At 44.4% G+C, this 17,987-nt stretch overlaps 1 protein-coding gene and 1 pseudogene across 2 annotated transcripts in view; one reads left to right on the top strand and one right to left on the bottom strand.

The window, feature by feature from the left end:
• STK39 (serine/threonine kinase 39) overlaps window positions 1-17,987 on the top strand; it is a 316,468-nt gene that overhangs the window by 159,010 nt on the left and 139,471 nt on the right. The gene's annotated exons all lie outside the window — the stretch shown is intronic.
• Window positions 726-17,351, bottom strand: LOC138075539 (tudor domain-containing protein 10-like; annotated as a pseudogene).

Genomic DNA, 17,987 nt, shown 5'->3' on the forward strand with positions numbered 1-17,987 from the left:
TCAGCTTTTTAACTTTTTCTCCATGCAGGCTGTCTTTGGCCATTTCACTTTCCAAAGTTCTCTCTCAAAATAGACTGGGCAATCAAAAGCATTGGAGGTTTCTCCAACATCTCTCAAGATTTCTTAGTAACAAGTAGAGTTGGTATAAAATGAAATTTTGGTTTCCTATTACAGTTTTTTTTAAAGGTTTATATCATTTTTTTAAGTTTATTTTTTTGGCCTCTGCATCTGGATATTGCCAAGTCATTGTGACATGAGGAAACTACGAAGCTTGTTATCAGCTTGATATTCTCAATCCAGTGGATTTTTGTGTGTGTGTGTGAAGTATGCCAACATTTATTCACCATGCTGACAGATCAGTGTTTAGTTGCTCCCTGCCTGATTCTACAATGGAATGCCAGGAAAATTAAGCAATGGGCCTCTCCATTCTCCAGAACTGTCAGGGCAACTTAGATCATGCTCTGGGGGTACCAAGAAGAGACAGGAGACAGGAAAGAAGACACTGGCCACATCAGACTTTCAACCTCATGGGAGCCTCCCTGTCTGGTTCAGATGTTCACCGTGAAGACACACGACATGCTGAGAAGTGAGCTAGGGAAAGGCAAAGGGGAATCCAGTCAGTTCTAGGCACCACTGTGGCCTTTTTCACCCCCGGGACCTCAAGAGCGAAAGGGCAGGGCGGGCAGAACCTAGACGGGAGAGGGAACTTGCTGATTGTAGCCACGTCACTTAAACTCTTCAGACTTCAGGATGTATGACTCCCAAGTCCAAAGCACTGGGGTCTTCCCTTCAAGGATGCGATGGGTAACCTGATTCAAACTCAAAATACCTTTCTCCAGCATGAGTGGCTGAGTGGGGTGGAGGTGGTGGGATGGTCCAGAAATCATCACTGTCCAGGCTGTGCAGGGACTGCACCAGGATGGTGGCTGACTGGCCAGAATCCATGGATATGACCACTGCCCAGGAGTCCACGTGGTTCAGCACCCTGCAGCTGTTTGAGGCTGGTCCGGAATCACCCAGGTGGCACTCGGCCAGACCGCGGGTCCTGTGCCGCACCGCCAAGTTGTGCTGGTAGGCCTGCTGCTGCTCCGCCTCAGCCAGGGTGCTGAACAGGGCCTGCATGTTCTGCTGCAGAGTCTCGGTGATGTGCGTGGCCCAGAAGAAGGGGGTCTGAGGGACAGTACTGGTCACCAGCAGCCCCACCTCCCTGCCGATGCTGGGGATGGTGGCCAGCCAGCCCAGGTCTCAGAAACATTCCCTCAGGAGCAGCACCAAGAAGGACCCTCTCATTTCCATGGGAACTGCAGAGAAGCTTGTGTTGGGTTTCTCTGTCTCACAGGGCTCACCAGAAGCTTTGGGAGTGAGCTGTGGACAAGCAGTGGTTCTGGCAAATCTTTGAGCAGAGGGCGTCTCCGAAATTGGCAGTGCCTGGGGCCGCTCAGTCACATCGGGGTCCTCTTGGGAGACCTGTTGTTGGGATTCACGTACAGTTTTCGTTTGTGGCAGTGCTCCCCATTCGGTCCCTGGATCGCAAGTGCACTTCGTGCACAGAGCCCAGGTCTACGAACGCGAAGCATTTGCAGCCATTCTGCACTCTCTGGACATGCAGAGGGCTGAAGTCCTTTAGAAGGCATCGGATTCCCTCCTCATAATATTATATGTGTATATATATATTCTTTTCATATTCTTGTCCGTTATGGTTTATTATAGGATATTGACTATTGTTCCCCATGCTCTACAGTAGGGTTTTGTTATTTGTATATATATTCTATATATATTGGGTTGGCCACAGAGTTCATTTGGGCTTTTCCGTAGTATCTTATGTAAAAATCTGCATGAACTTTGTGGCCAACCCGATAACAGTTTGCACCTGCTAATTCCAGACTCCCCGTCCATGACTCCCCCACCTCCCATCCACCTTGGCAGCCACAAGGCTGTGCTCTGTCTGTGAGTCAGTTTCTGTTTTGTAAATAAGTTCATTTGTGTCGTAGTTTCGATCCCATGTATAAGTGATGTCATACGGTATTTGTCTTTCTCCTTCTGACTGACTTCACCTGGTGTCATATCCATCCTGCTGCAAATGGTCTTCTGAGAACGTGCCCTCGATGGTATCCCAGTCAGGAGTACAAGCCATATCAACCCATCAGGTTCAGCATCTGGGAGGCAGCAGGCCCACTGTCTTGTTGCCATAATAAACTGGCCAAGATAGCATGTTTAAAGTCCAATAGGTGTAGTTTCAAAATCACCTTGGGATAGATGGAGATTTCTAGTCTTCCTGTAAGAGGAAGTAAAAGATGCTAGATAACAATGACTGTGCAGACCTTGAATGAGAAAATTCAAGTGCACACTTAACAGTTGTCCTTTCTCATGCCCTCTTTCCTTTGCAACAAATATTTGTTTCCATTATTAAGATATGTGCACTTGATAAAAAAGATGAAACATTTGTTGATGCTTACAATATGCTAGCCACTATTCTAGGTTGGGGTACTTGAAGAGTAAAGATGAATAAATCTTGTGAGGACTTTGGGTTGTTTTACACAGTTGTTTCAATTACTCTACATGAATTTTGAGAAAGGGTTAGTGTTAGCTTGCTGTGAGACCTCCAATAAATATTATAATTCAGCTTTGATGAGACTCTTATTTTTGAGACTCTTATCCATTGTACCTATTTGCACAGCTCTTGTAGGTGTTGGAGACAGGTTTGTAAAATGAAAAGCATACAGGAAGAACTCAGTAAGTGCTGAATTTACCACCTTTATAGACTGTGATTCTATCGCATATTGCAAAGTAGAATCATTGGACACAAACTCTGGCATAAATTCAAGCATTTACTGACTGTATGCCTTCTTTCATTCTACTGCTCTTGGTTGGACATCTGAAGTGTGCCAGCTAGGGTCCCAGGCTCTGGAATTCAGGGAGCAGCAAGCTGGGCAATGTCTCTGTTCTGTGGAACCTACAGAAGGAGGACTCCTCTTTGAAGAGGATCTGAAAATGCATGTGATTTCGTGAAAACATGGAATGGACACATGAATACTTATGTGTGTGTATATTTTTGGAAGGAGTATTTCTGTTTCAGACAGGTATGGAAGAATTGTTGTGTGATTAAAAAGCAGTCAGCAGTGATGTAGTGGGCTTCCCCTATAGCTCGGTCGGTAAAGCATTTGCCTGCAATGTGGGAAACTTGGGTTCAAGTCCTGGGTCGGGAAGTTTCCCCTGGAGAAGGAAAGGGCAAGCTGCTCTAGTATTCTTGCCTGGAGAATCCCATGAACAGAGGAGCCTGGCAGGCTACAGTTCATGGGATCACAAGAGTTGGACATGACTTGGTGCTGCTTTCTTTCTCTCTTTAATGATGTAGTAGAATGCTAACATCTTCAAAGACGTCATCTCTGGTTGCATTGTATCACCTGGATAGTTTCAGAGTGCTGGAGAAATGGTCTACTTGTCAACTTTAACCCAGGCTGGTGTTAGGAAACCAAGCTTAGTAGGACAAGGACACAGAGGCATGTGGTCCTACAATAATAAGTTTATAGCTTGTTCTCTCTCCCTTGTGGTCATTTGGGGCACAATTATATCCTTTGCAAGATTTTTTCTATGCTCACTGATTCAACAGAGATATTTATAAGAGTACAATTCAGAATTTAAATATAGAAAAGTTCTCATAAGGGAGTTTATCTTTAATTCAGACATTGTATCATTAATACTTTAAATCTCATTATAACATTATAACCTGAGTGCCACATCTTTCTTCCTGCATGGAGATTTTAGAGAACAGTTCTGGCCTGCTGCCATCTTCATCCACTCATTTATTAGCTGTGTTCATAATAGTGAGCTCACATATCCAAAAATAGTCATATCAGGCTGGATGTTTCTAAGAAAATCAGCAAGTCTATGGCAGGTTTTAAAACTCCTCGTATTTGGATAGAGTCCTCAGTGATTCATTTTCCGGGAGTTCTTGAGGCTGAGGCCATGCCCAGTTTTTTTTTTTTTTTCTGGAGTCGACTTCATGACCAAGCAGCCTTTTTTGAACACCTGCTAAATCTGGAGGCACTGGACTAAAAATGTTTTATATGTGTCTTCTCCTTTGTCCTCATTATAACCTGATGAGGTAGGTACTGTGACTCAGTTTTGCTGGTGAAGAGAGGGACTGTTAGGGTAAGTATTGATATCCAGTGAGTGGTTAGGTTGGAACTTAGCCTCAAATCTGTCCGATACAAAAGCCCTTTGGTTGGCAACTGCTATGTTGTACTGTCACCTAGTGGAAGAATACTAATTTCATCTTTGTTCTTTTCTTTATTTCCCAAATTTTCTATAATAAATGTGAATCAACTTTATATTCTAATAATCTCAACCAATATCATTAAAATGTGTATTGTAATGAAATTAGATTAAAAAACATTTTTCTCTGTAATGTGAAAAATATAAAAGTACATGAATCTTAACGTTATAACCCTATATTTAACAGTTAGATAATATAATTAATGTTTAAAATAAAACATAGTAGATATACACACATTAAGGTTTCTGCTTCAGTTATTTTTCTTGGGAAAATAGCATTTATTGATTTAAGAGCTTTACCCCAGATAATAAAAGTGATTATTTAATTTCATTGTCATCATGATTGGGACAAGGACAAGAAAAGCATTTCCTTCCTCTTTGTAGTAGACATTTATATATATATGGAGAGATTATGGGTAATTTTAAGGGAGTTTTGTGATTAAAGGAAGAGAGTGGCTAGAGGACTCAGGAAAGGTTTCTGATAATAGTGGGGATTTGAACATTTTTCCCCCCCTCTTCTTTCTCTTGCCCTGCCAGTATAATTCCCTAGAGAAGGAAATGGCAACCCACTGCAGTATTCTGGCCTGGAGAATCCTGTGGACAGAGGAGCCTGGCAGGCTACAGTCCATGGGATTGCAGAGTCGGACACAACTGAGCAACTAAACCACCACCAGAATAATTTGATCTTGGGAGCAGTTATCAGTACTATGGGAGACAAATTAATTTAGATAATTTAATCAGCTTATTTTAGGCTGTTTATTTAACCTTCCACTCCACCACCACTGGATAGAGGAGCCTGGTGGGCTACAGTTCATGGGGTCACCAAGTGAAACACACCCACACACACACCCACCCACCCACCCGCACACACCCACACACACACACCCTCCCACACACATACCACCTGCCTCCCCACTCCCAAAACATCCATCCTTTTTGGCTAGTCACATTGAATCCTGGGAGTTTTTGCCTCATTTGATCTTGAGTAGGACCTGACAATCTGCATTTTTAATGAAGGATCTAGGTAAGTTGTATGGTCAGGCATATTTGAGAAGCCCTGTGAGAGAGGAAAGCGTGCATGAAGAGAAGCAGTAGAAAGTGAGATTTTAAAGTTGGATTAGGTCCAGAATTTGAAGAGTGTTGAGTCTTGATCTATGGATTTTGGAGGTGGTGCTCTAAGGTATGAGGAGCCAGTGAGGGGCACCCTGGAGGCAGGGAGGCAGCTGTGGAAGTTGGATTGGAAAAGTGGAGAGTCGTGGTCAGCCTGAAGGAGGAGCCATGGGCCAGCGGAAGCTGTTAAAGACCTTGAGGTGTGAGTCAGTGCGGGTTTCAGCTAGGACCGCGGCAGAGGTGTAGGAAGGAAAGGACATGAGTCAGCACTATTAAAACATCAGAGTTGAAGGATCCTGGCGAATGATGGAGAGAGGAGCAAATCACACAAGGGAGACGATGGAAAGAGACTGAGGCCATATGGGCAGGAGGGTGGCCATTGAGGAGGGGGAGAGAGGTGCCAGGCTTGTTGCCATCTATTGGAGTGTGAAGCTCCATTGGGACTTCAGTTTGAGGGAGACAGAAATGTGGGACTCGGTAGAGACTGCGACTGAAAGAGCTGTATTTAGCAGTCCTCTCCATGGAGGCTGCTGTGGGAACCACGTGGTCAGCTGAGACTGCCAAGGAGGGTGTTACAGGGACCGTGGTGAAGTCCTTGGGGAGCAGTAACGGGCCAGGTAGAGCACAGAGGGAAAGAAACTGGCGTCACAGGAGCCAGCAAGGTGGAAGTGGTCAGCGGTTTTGATTTCTGCAGTGAGGGGAAGGAAAACGAGGTCTTCTGAAAGGACATTGGATTTAGCTCAGTTTTAGCAGTAAGGGGAGAAGCTGGACATTCAGATTTAATCAGTAGAGAGATGGTAAGGAAGTGCTAGTGGGTGATTTTTCAAAGCTTGATGGGAAAGGGCAGTAGGAGACTGTGATAGCTTGGGGGTTGAGAAGATTTCGAGGTCAGTGGAGGCTTGCATATATTCAGAGGCTCCATGCAGAGGAAGCACGGTGTGCGACCCAGAGGACTCTAGAGGGCGGGGATTCTAAAGACACTGACTTTTCATGTATCGAGTTCCAGGACTGTGCTAGGGTCCAGAGGTAAGACAGCCTTCATCTGTAAGTATCCCAGGAGAAGAATGAAAGTTGATAGTAAGGGGGGAAGGGATAGTTAGGGAGTTTGGGATCGACAGGTCCACCCTGCAGTGTTTAAACTGGATAATCAACAAGGACCTACTGTTTAGCACAGGGAGCTCTGCTCGATGTTATGTGGCAGCCTGCACAGAAGGGGAGTTTGGGGGAGAATGGATACTTGTATGTGTATGGCTGGGTCACACTGCTGTGCGCCTGAAGCTATTACAGTATTGTTAAGCGGCTGTACTCCAATATAAAATAAAAAGTTAAAAATGTTGACAGTGAGATTTGAGCCTGAGCGACTCGGGTGGTGGCCGCACAGACGAGGGGAAGCCTTGGACAGAAAGCCACGTCTGGAGCATAAGGGTCAGCGCTGGGAGGGGATGACGCACAGATGCTGGTGTGTGTCGAGGAGGGCGAGGTGGCCGAGGACTTCATCCAGGACCCAGTGCTTTCATTGTCTTGTGCCGGATATGTGTTCTTTTGCCAGTCACCAAGGTGGCTTATCTCAGGTGGGCAGCCTTCCTGGGCAAATGCTTGAAAATGTATTGGAAGAGCAAAATTGTTTGTGTGATTGAAGTCGAGGAAAGTTGGAGGGGTGGATAAGAGCCAGAACAAAAAATGTCTTATGTGTCTTGATGAGGAGTTAGGTTTTTGCATTTTTTGCCTGCCTCCCCCCACTCCCTGCCAGCTTTGGGGAACTCTGATAAGAATTTAAGCAGAGAGGGAAATTCCTGGTGGTCCAGTGTTTTGGACTCAGTGTTTTTTACTGCCACGGCCTGGGTTTAGTCCCCAGTTGGGGGACTATTATTATAATAAGATCCCACAAGCCCCTGCAGTGCAGCAAAAAATAAATAAATAAATGAAAAGAATTTAAGAAGAGATGTGCAATGGTCTAGTTTGCCTTTAGGAAAACCATTCTGGCCACATTGTGGGCAGTGGTTTAGGGGCAAGACTGGCCACAGCAGCCAGGTTGGAAGGCTGGTGTTCAGTCCAGGTGAGAATCAGTGGAGGATGAAGGTAGAACAGAGTAAGGAGATACTTAGAAGCAGGAGATACTCGGACGGAACTGAGGATTTGCAAGGTTTCCATGAGGATGGAGGTTGAGAGGGTGGGAAGGGAGAGGAGGAGATTTCAGGAAAAGCTGAGGTTGACTTCCTTTCTGATGTTGAGTTTGGCAGGTAGGAAACCTTTACTGGGAATGACACTGAATGTTTAGAAAGTGGTAAACCTTGCGGGATGTCTCATCTCACATGGAGAGAGAGTAGACCAGCGTCTGTATCTGCAGATCACGGGAGGGTGTGGCCTGGAGAGAGGAATGTGGACACGCTGAGCACAAGAGTGATGCTGAGACCAGCGTGCAGAACAAATCCCAGAGCGTGGGTCCTACACATGCAGAGCCTCTTGCTTCAAGCATTAACGATCCATTTTCTGAGTGCCTTCCACCTTTCTTGTCTTAGCTATCTTCCAGGTTAGCCACTGGACTCTTCCTGGCATTAGGCAGGAAAAGAAAAACAATGATGGCATCCACATATACTTCGTTTTCCTACCAATTAGCAGATGTGATGAGAGGTTTGGATCCTTAGAAGAGCATCAGATCCCATAGTTAGGCTTGGAGTACTTGTCAAACTCATTTCACCATGTGGCCCCCATCTCGCCCTTACCAAGGAAGCTGAAGTTCCAATTAAAAAAAAAAAAGTTAACCCCATGAGAATATACAACTATTATATGTCTTGGTTTCTTTTTAAATTCGGTAGTTGGACAGTGTTGTCTTTGGCAAATACAAGAATTAGAATATGTAGTTTTTCCAAATCTATTACAGGGAAATCTGTGTAACTTACTTTACTGCTCTGGCGATCTCTTCTCAGTACTAAATGGACTAACAGAAATAGAATTTATGGCCCTTTTCAACTCTGAATTGAAACACAGTTGAGACTGTGCCCCAGAAATAAAACTCCTGTCTGGAGCATTTTTACACTGGAACCTTCATCGTAGCTTTCAGTTATTACTGAGAATTAATTTTCCCAGTGATATAAAGCAAGTGAGTGTTCTCCCTCTGGAGGTGGTGGATGTTTCTTGTTAGCAATAAGAAAACAGGCTCTTTCCATCTAAGTCAGAGCCTACTTAAGTGGTTATGATGGCTTGCTTTTAAGCGAAACCCTAATGAGAAATATTACAGATTTAGTAGTATGGATCACGTGTGGGTCTTATTTAGATCTTGTTTTGAATAAATAAGCTGAAAAGACATTTTTGAGACCGTGGGATAAGATACAACATAGACTGATAACTTAATTCTCCTGAGAAATCATTGGTGATTTTGTTGTTTGTGAAAACATCATGATCGTGTTTTAAAATGTCCTTCTCTATTAGAGATGTGTGCTGAAGTGTTTACAGGTAAAATGATCTGAGGTCTGAGATTTGCTTTCAGAATACTGAAGCATAAAGAGTTAGAGTGTAAAGATGAAATCTCAGTGGCAGGGCAGTTCCAGTTTAAAAAAAAAAAAGACTTAAAAGTGAACGTAGTAAAATCTAGAAGCGAGGAACAGGAGGGAGTTGACGGTCTGCTTCTTATTTGGTTTTGACACTTCTGTGGACACCTGTTACCTTTTCCACACATAGAGTGACAAGGTTTTTGCCCTTCTGACCCTCAAATCAAGGAATACGGCACCACTGTTAGACTGTGCCGTTGTAGTTGACACACCCCACCACCCAGGAGGGCCTCTCTGGTGGTTCAGACTGTAAAGAATCTGCCTGCAATATAGATCTGGGTTCGATCCCTGGGTTGGGAAGATCCCCTGGAGAAGAAAATGGCAACTCACTCTGTATTTATTTCTGGGGCAAAGTCTCAACGTATTCTTGCCGGCAATGGAGGAGCCTAGTGGGCTACAGTCTGTGGGGTTGCAAAGAGTCAGACACACTGAGCAACTAATGGTGACTGACTGGTACTCGGGCAGTGGTCTGGGCAGTTCCTGTCTTGTCCTCTTCAGAGGCTTCAGCCGCCTGTGGAGGTGACCGTGAGGGGGATTCCTTGTCCCCTATTAAGTTTTTGAGACTTTTGACTGAGATAACAACTTGGGTGGAGTGGTCTGTAAAGACAGCTGGAGTGGGAGCAGGCAGAGATTTCAGTAGGAGGCATATTTTCACATGGAGACCTTATGATGTCATCGTTGGCTCTTCTTTCTAATCAGTTCAATTTTGAGCTAGAATCAAATTCCTCAGTCTTTCAACCCAAAGTGCAAGTCAGTGCTGTGTATGTACTTTTTTTTTTTTGGTAACTAAACTCCCATCTGAAGTGTCTGCCCTTTGCAGACAGAAGGGTAGGGAATGGAGTCCATTACAAAGGGACCATAATTGCAGTGAACCACCACAGACTTGTTTGCTTCTTTGAATTATTCCCTGCACAGCAAGACATTAATATGTTGTCTCTGAGGCAGATGGGCCCATCCATTTTGATCATCCACTTTGCTCTTATTTGATGATTATAACCATGCTTTTCCTCTCAGGATCTTCATATGCTTAGAGGAGAGCCCAGAGTTTTCTTGACAGCGGCTGCTGCTTTGCTTAAACTGGTAGAATAAATTAAGCCCTTTAGCTTCCTCATGTGAAGTGAAGTGTTAGTTGTTCAGTCGTGTCTGATTCTTTGCAACTCTATGGACTGTAGCCCACCAGGCTCCTCTGTCCATGGGATTCTCCAGGCCAGAATGCTGGAGTGGGTTGCCATTTCCTTTCCAGGGGATCTTCCTAACCCAGAGATCAAACCTGGTTTTCCACATTACAGGCAGATCCTTTACCATCTGAGCCACCAGGGAAGCCCTAGCTTCCTCAGACTTGTCTGTTAATCATGTCACCACAATAACAGGGTCCGTGATGGCAAAGGGTAGTAGCTGTCTAAGGACATGATAAAATGCCTTTGAGTTGCAGGTTGAGATGGTCTGGCCCAGACCCTTACTGTGCCTGTGCGTTTTAGCCAAGGATGACTTATTCATTCATGCATCCAACTAGCAAGTTTTAAGTGTCTGTTACCCATTAGTAGTCTGTATTGAGTGCTGGTTCCCAGAGCTGGATTTTGTGTTCATTGCAGCAAATTTCAAGTGTGCTCTGACTCTAGGGATTATGGATATGAGAAGCTAAAAGGATTTCAGCATGTAATGGGATCTTAACTTGCCCCTCCCCTCATATCCCTTCAAGATCCCTGTGATGCTGTATCTGCAGCTTCTGACTTCCCTCTCCAGGGGCAATGGTAAGAGAAGTATCGGGAGAAGTTCCTCCTGATACAAAGTTTGCTTTGGCAAATTTTTTTCAGGCAGCAGGAAAATGTTATTTACACATTTAACAAGCATATATTAGTTACCCCTCACCAAAAACTCAATGGATAAGAGTTTGAGCAAACTCCAGGAGATTGTGAAGGACAGGGAAGCATGGTGTGCTATGGTCCACGGGGTGGCAAAAAGTCAGACACAGCTTAGCAACAACACAACAACAAAACACAAGATACTCTCGATGTGAGGACTCAGAATATATGGAACTGTGTCTTACCCCCAGGGCATGTGCTTTCAGAGCTCCAAATTGTCATGCATGTTGGAATATCTTCTTAGTATCTTTGGATTTTGTAGCAAAGATACCAGGTTAACCAGATTAACAAAAACAACAGAATCCATTACTCTGTAATATAAAAGAACACAGACTCATCCCTCTGGTGGAGAGAAGTGTAAAGGCAGAATACTAAAAAGCACCAACTCCTGTCGTTACACGCCCTGTGTGTTGTCACTACATGCCCTATGTGGTCGAAAGTTTGATGGTGGTTTCATTGAGCAGACCAGTACTTTAATGGTGAGTCTTCATTCCAGAATTTGTTGCATAAAAATTTAAAAAATGTTGGAAATCCTAAATGGTACACATATTATGGCAAATGTGGGTGAACCATAAGTTGGCCTCATGGTCACATCAAGATTTTATAGAAAGTTTCACCATTTTCATTCTTAAACATTTAGTAGCTCATCTTACTATCACTTCTTTCCCTCCTGGAAAAGTCATATCTTTGAATATTGTTTTGAGATAGGCGGTGGTTACTTTTACTTTCTGTTTTTGTTTTTTTTTTTAATAAAAAGAATTCTGTTTGCATTTTTAAACAAGAGGTATGTATATCTTTAATTTTTAAATACCTGATTTTTGACTGACAGCATTGTACATAATAATGATAAAATTGCAAATGATGCCAAAAGAGGAAGAGGCAGAGGGAATGTTTCTTCACTGCTCATGCAATGAGCAAGACATTCTTGGCCTGTCTCTGCCCAGCAGTGTATCTGATTGAGTTTGGAGGGAGGAAGTGGGCACGTGTGGCCCAGCCCCTTGCCCTCCCTTTCTGAGGGAGCTGGGCTGCTCATAGAGAGAGGTGCTACTGGTCAGTCACTGTGGCCCTGCCTGGGTGAGGTGTTCTGCTTGCTGGGGACAGGATAGGTAAGTCTTGTCTAAATCCAGGGGTCATTCATCAAGGAAGGCTGCTGGCTCAACATTCAAGCCACATTGTCAAGTATCACCTTTGTAAAAAGGGTGATTTTTGACCGCCCCCTGTCCAGACTTACTGGTCATACTTCTAAATTAGTTCAGAACTGGGAGAGGAGGGCTGGGAATGGGTGACATATATTGGGGTTCCTTAATGTACATGACCCAGTGAAAAGAAGTCCCTCTCTCAATTCAGGGCTATCACCAAGTCTGATAAGTTCTTCCGGAAATGCTCTGTGCATATGCAGATGAATCGAGAAACGTATCTGTGCGCACCTCCTCCTCCTCACGTTCAGCAGTGATGAATGCTCTGTTCTCTACTAGCGTCTTCTTGTGTTTTGATGATCTGTTTGATACTTGCTGTTCGGTGCATAATATTTTACAATATGGATGTTGTATTTAGTTTACAGCCAGAAAGAATAAACATGCCTCAGTTTGAGCCTCACGCCCTGATAAACAGTGAGAAACTGTAAAGTTCTGCTGGTAACCAATAGAGGTAGCAACTCTTTCCCATTCCTTTTTTTTCCCCCACATAAAAGAGGTATATCATGTGTCTCACCATAATCAGACTTCATCCTCGGTAATGGAGAGCATGCTGGAAATCTGTGTAGGGATCTACTTTTTCAGAGTACCTATTACTGGTGTTTAATTAGGAACTTTAAGCTGAGTATTAGCTGGAATGCAATCTTCAGGGCAGCTAGTCATAATTGTTGTGAAGGAACTCTTTGGCACTGACATCTAAAAGTTATTCGGAAATGTTTGTATGGATGTGTATATTTTTAAAGCAGACGCTTTGGTGAAATTATAATATGACAAATATTTTCTATATTGCATTCTATATAACAGTTGCTGAGTCTGGATGAGTTTCCATTCTACCAGACTCAAATGCACTTGAGTATCTTTCACGGATTGTTAATCCCTAAGCAAATTTAGGTCTTGGCAGAACATTTTTCAAGGTGCTGGCATTGCTTGTACCACTCAGAGTTCACATGAATGATGTTTTAATGGGTAACTCACCCCTAATCTTTATGTTGGCTGTCTTTACAAGGTTGGAATCCAGTCTGCAGTAAGTTATGATCATCCAGTCCATCTTAGTTATTTTTCTTCTTCTTGTCTTTTCTATTCACCTCTCTGTTTCATTTGGAGACATTAACATGTTCCATTACCAAAACCCAGTGGATGCTCTTGTTGGCACTGCTCTTCTGCTAGCTAGTTTGCCTTTTATTTTTTAATACCACTATGAGGCTGCTGGATTTAGTGTATCAGTTAGGCTTCAACCAGAGAAACAGAACCAGGAAGGTATAAAGAAACTTATTGCAAGAAATTGTCTGACATAATTAAGGAGTAGAGCCTAGGGAATGATGCTGAAGCTGAAACTCCAGTACTTTGGCCACCTCATGTGAAGAGTTGACTCACTGGAAAAGTCTCTGATGCTGGGAGGGATTGGGGGCAGGAAGAGAAGGGGATGACAGAGGATGAGATGGCTGGATGGCATCACCGACTCGATGTACGTGAGTCTGAGTGAACTCTGGGAGTTGGTGATGGACAGGGAGGCCTGGAGTGCTGCGATTCATGGGGTCGCAAAGAGTTGGACACGACTGAGCGACTGAACTGAACTGAGAGCCTATAGCGTTGAAGGGTATGAAGGGCTGGCCACAACTCTTGGGCATGGCCAAAGCTGTTGTCCACAGGCTTTGCAGTTTCTTCTTCAGAGAAGCCCTAGCTCAACTGTTCAGGCCTGTCAACTGATAGAATCAGGCCCACCCAGATTATCAAGGTATAATTTCCCTGCGGTTAAAGACAGTTATGTCTACTATGTCTTCACGGCAATGCCTACATTAGTGTTTGATTGAATAACCGGATGGTGGCATAGCCAAGTCGACACCTAAACCCGACCATCACAGTGTGTCTCTGATGCTTGTTACGGTTCTCGTGGTTTTCACTGTCCATTCTGCTGCTTGCCTGGAGCAGTATGCCGTTAGCTGTGTGCTCTTCTTTCTCATTCCCATGCCTCCTTCTCCTGCAATTAAGTTAAGTTGGTAACTCACTGCTGTATCCAGAGCATCTTCAGCTCTGCTCCACTGCTAAACATGTATTCTCCCTTTTTACCCTTTGGTTTTATATGATGTGTGTTTTCTCATCTATGTTATTTGCCTCACCAGGACAGAACGTTGCCATTGTTTTCTTCATTAGCTAAAATCACAGATCAGCTCGGCACCCATTCCAGCAGGAGCATTCCTTCTCAAAGACAATAGTTGCAAAATTGGATGCTGCTTTCTTGGCTTCTAGCTGTTCTCATTGTTCTTTGTCACCCTGTCTTGGGGAGATGCCATATTGGAGGTTAGATAGGACTAAAACCAAACAAGAAATCTGATTACTTATTGTTTTGTGCTGCTTCTTCAGAATAGCTCCCTTTCTGCTTCCAGAACATTCTCTTTCACAGCATTGCCCTTTCAAATTGGATTTCCGAAGTTACGAAGTTCCATTATCCACAAAGCAGCATTTATCAGATTTGATACTTTCACATTAGAAAATGTTAAAGCATAAGGAAGTTGCTATACGTGTGTTCTTCACTGATCTAGCTCAGTGTTTTGAATTGTTATTATTGAATTATAAGAGTCTCTGTTTCTCTAGAATTTCTTCCAGTTGCCTATAGGACATTTTAATATTCTCATTCCTTTATTCTCCTTTTACATTCTGGAAAAAGAGAATGCCAAATTTTAGCAAAACTAGGTAAACATTGAATTCCAAGAGGTCAAAAAAAAGTTAATTCAGATCACTGGCGAAAGGGCCAAGATTTAGCTGGAGCCACTTATCTATAATTGATAGAAATGGACTTTTTTCTTCTTGGTATTTTAATAAATAATAACATGGTCAGACAGAAAAAAAAAAAGTGGAAGTATGAATTAAAATCTGACTGTTTAGTTGCCCAGAAAATCCACAGTCAGAAAACACTGACCAAGAAGCAAAGCATGGTAGAGCATGGTATTTGTCGTGGGAAGGGATATCAAATGGCTTCCCTGGTGGCCCAGTGGTGAAGAACCCACCTGCCAATGCAGGAGACACGATTTCAATCCCTGGGTTGGGAAGATCCCCTGGAGGAGGACATAGCACCCCACTCCAGTATTCTCGCTGGGAAAATTCCATGGACAGAGGAGCCTGGTGGGCTGCAGTCGACAGGTGCTCAGAGTCAGACACGACTGAGCATGCACATCCATGTGCATGCACACACACACACACACACACGATATCAAATATGACCTACGAATTTTTAAAGAATTCCTGACTATAAAAAATGGAAATGAAATTCCATAAATAACCTCATCAACGTCCTTATTCTGATTATCTATAGCAGCTTCAGACAGTAAGACATTTTAACACGCTTCTGTGGGTCAGGGTTCAGAGAAGTCTGAGCAGGCTGGTTTCTGGTCCCGCGCAGCTGCAGACAGGTGGTCAGGCCCTCTTCTCGTGGGCTCTTTCTGGCCTGCCTGCAGCATTGGAGGCCTCAGGGCTGCCTGCATGATACTGCCTATACAGTGACTGCGACATCCTCTGCTGAGCCAGGTGGAAACCACATCACCTTCTCTGACACTTGACTCTGTTGGTTATGGGCAAGGCAAAGACCCACCCAGGTGTAAGAAGAGGGCACTGGACTCCATCTTTTGATAGTGGGGCTGGAAAGATTCTGGAAGAACACTTGGATCACGAGGTGTTATTATGGGCATCTTTGGGGGAGAAAAATAAACCTGCCCTGCCCTGGTCTACCCTCTGGCCACAATAATCCACATACCTCCCACATGCAAAATATACTCTTGCGTTTCCAAGACTCTCCAGAAGTCTCGTCCTGTTACAGCTTCAGGCTCAGGCCCAAAGTCAAGGGTCTTGCCCCAGTCATCTTCCTGACACACAGCCAGAACAAAGCAGGAGGGCAGGCTTCTTGAAGGCCTGCACCAAAGTGGGAAAACCAGAGGCCCCACGCCCACGACGGATGGGAGATTTGGCCAGTTGGCTGTTGCCTATGCCTCTACCGGTGTTCTATCTGTCTCTCGGTTCCATGCTCTGGGCTCTTGCTTCTACTTTTTTAAGTGACCCTTCCTTTTTCTTAAGGAGTCAACGCTTGCAGCTGAGTAGCCTTCTCAGACTGTTTCCTGCCCCTAAAAGTTCTGGCGTCTGAATGCTCTTTTCATTTTGTACTCTCTGTTATAGTCTCACCTGGCAGTAATTTCACAGTACAAGTCTCTGTAAAACTGTGGATTTTCTGTGAATGTTGATAGGTTCACGTATTAGACAGAAGCCATGACCTCGAGGTGCTTTGTCTACTTTGGACTCCTTGTGACACTGACAGGCCACAGCCTTAAGGTTCTCAGAAGTCTTGCTGTGGAACGCAGAGATTCTGTAAGGCCTGCTCTTGAGGTCTTTAGAAAGCCTGATGTATGTGTGTATGCATGTGCGTTCCCTTGTGTCCAGCCCTGTGACCCCGTGACCCCGTGGACTGTAGCCTGCCAGGCTTCTCTGTCCATGAAATTTTCCAGGCAAGAATACTGGAATGGGTTGCCCTTTCCTTCTCCAGGAATTGAACCCATATCTCCTGCATTGGCAGGTGGATTCTTTACTGCTGCACCACCTGGGAAGCTTAGAAAGACTTAGGTCTGTTTAAAAGCTTCCAGGAAGCACCACCTTAGATCTTTCTGAAGTCTAAACAGAGTGTCACTGGTCACAGCCTGAATTTGATCTTTGCTCTGAAGCCAGGGCTGGGTTTGAGACTTGCTGGATGTCTGGCGAGGCTGTGGAGGAGGAACCAGTTTGTATTTAACAGTGAGTCCTTTCGCTCGTCTCTCAGTTCATGATTTATCACAGGCAGCAAGCAGAACCCAGGTGTCCCTTTAAGCCCTCTGCCTGGAAATGTGTTCCGCTAGATAATTAGATCCATTTCTGCTCCCGCTTCACCATAGATATCAGCGTTGCCAAACTGTCACTGCACAGCAGAGTCCTGTCATCCTCTAGCGTCCAGTAATACGCTTCTCACTTTCCTGTAAGCCCTCACTGACGGCCTTCTTAAAACAGCAGTCCTTTCTTCATCTTCCATTTTCTCGCGTGTCAGGAATTCCAGAAGGGCTTGTTCTGACTGGGGTCAGAGGGGAAGCACTTTGCTAGTACCCCAGGCACCAGGGAAGCCGGTCTGACTGCCCCTGGGCTCCTGGGATTGTTGTTACTTTAAGTTGCCTAGTTTGGGTGTGACTAGTGATATGCCAGTAATACCAGGAACCGTTACCACTGCTGCTTTTCTTTCCAGCCTTGTTCACCCTCAAGTCCCCGTATGTCTGCTCTGCTTTCAGAAATCCAGATTTGATCACCCCCCCCCCCGTTACCCCCATAGCCACTGGAAAGCCTCTCTGCTTCTCCATTGTCTGAATTCCAAGCCCCCTGACTTGGTGGACCACAGAGGGTGCCTGTCACAGGCCAGATTTGTCCCACAGATGCATCATTTTTAGGCTGTGTAGAAGAATTTTGCTTTTACTTGACATAAACGTGTTAACATGGGAATAAAAAAAAAGAGCATTCACATAAAAACCGAAGCTATCCACTTCTCTGGAAAAATTGGAAATTCTGGCAACACTGGCTACCTTCCTGTGGCAGCAGTCTCCTTATGCTGGGCACTCCCTCTGGGGGGCTGGGCAGGTCCTGTCCAGACCACCCAGCTCCCTGCTGGCTCTGCTTTCCATGCCCTACCTTCCCACTGGGTGGAATAAGGTCTTTACTTCCCCTGCCTGGTGCGCTCGACGGAGAGTCATCCTCTCTCCTGACATCTCACAGCATTCATATCTTGGTTATATAGCATTCACATTTTATTGAAATTATTAGCTTAAATGTCTGTCCATCTCTCTGGAGTGTGGACTACTCCAAGGTGTAGGCTTTGAGTTTATTCGTCTTTTGTCTAGAACTTGTCACCAGGTAGGTATTAAATAAGACTTTGTTGACTGAATGAGAAAATAAGTGATTCTTTTGAAAGGCTTGTTCTCTGCCCTGCAGGAGTATACAGT

The sequence above is a fragment of the Capricornis sumatraensis genome, chromosome 3 (genome assembly GCF_032405125.1).
Source record: "Capricornis sumatraensis isolate serow.1 chromosome 3, serow.2, whole genome shotgun sequence".
Taxonomy (NCBI): Eukaryota; Metazoa; Chordata; class Mammalia; order Artiodactyla; family Bovidae; genus Capricornis; species Capricornis sumatraensis.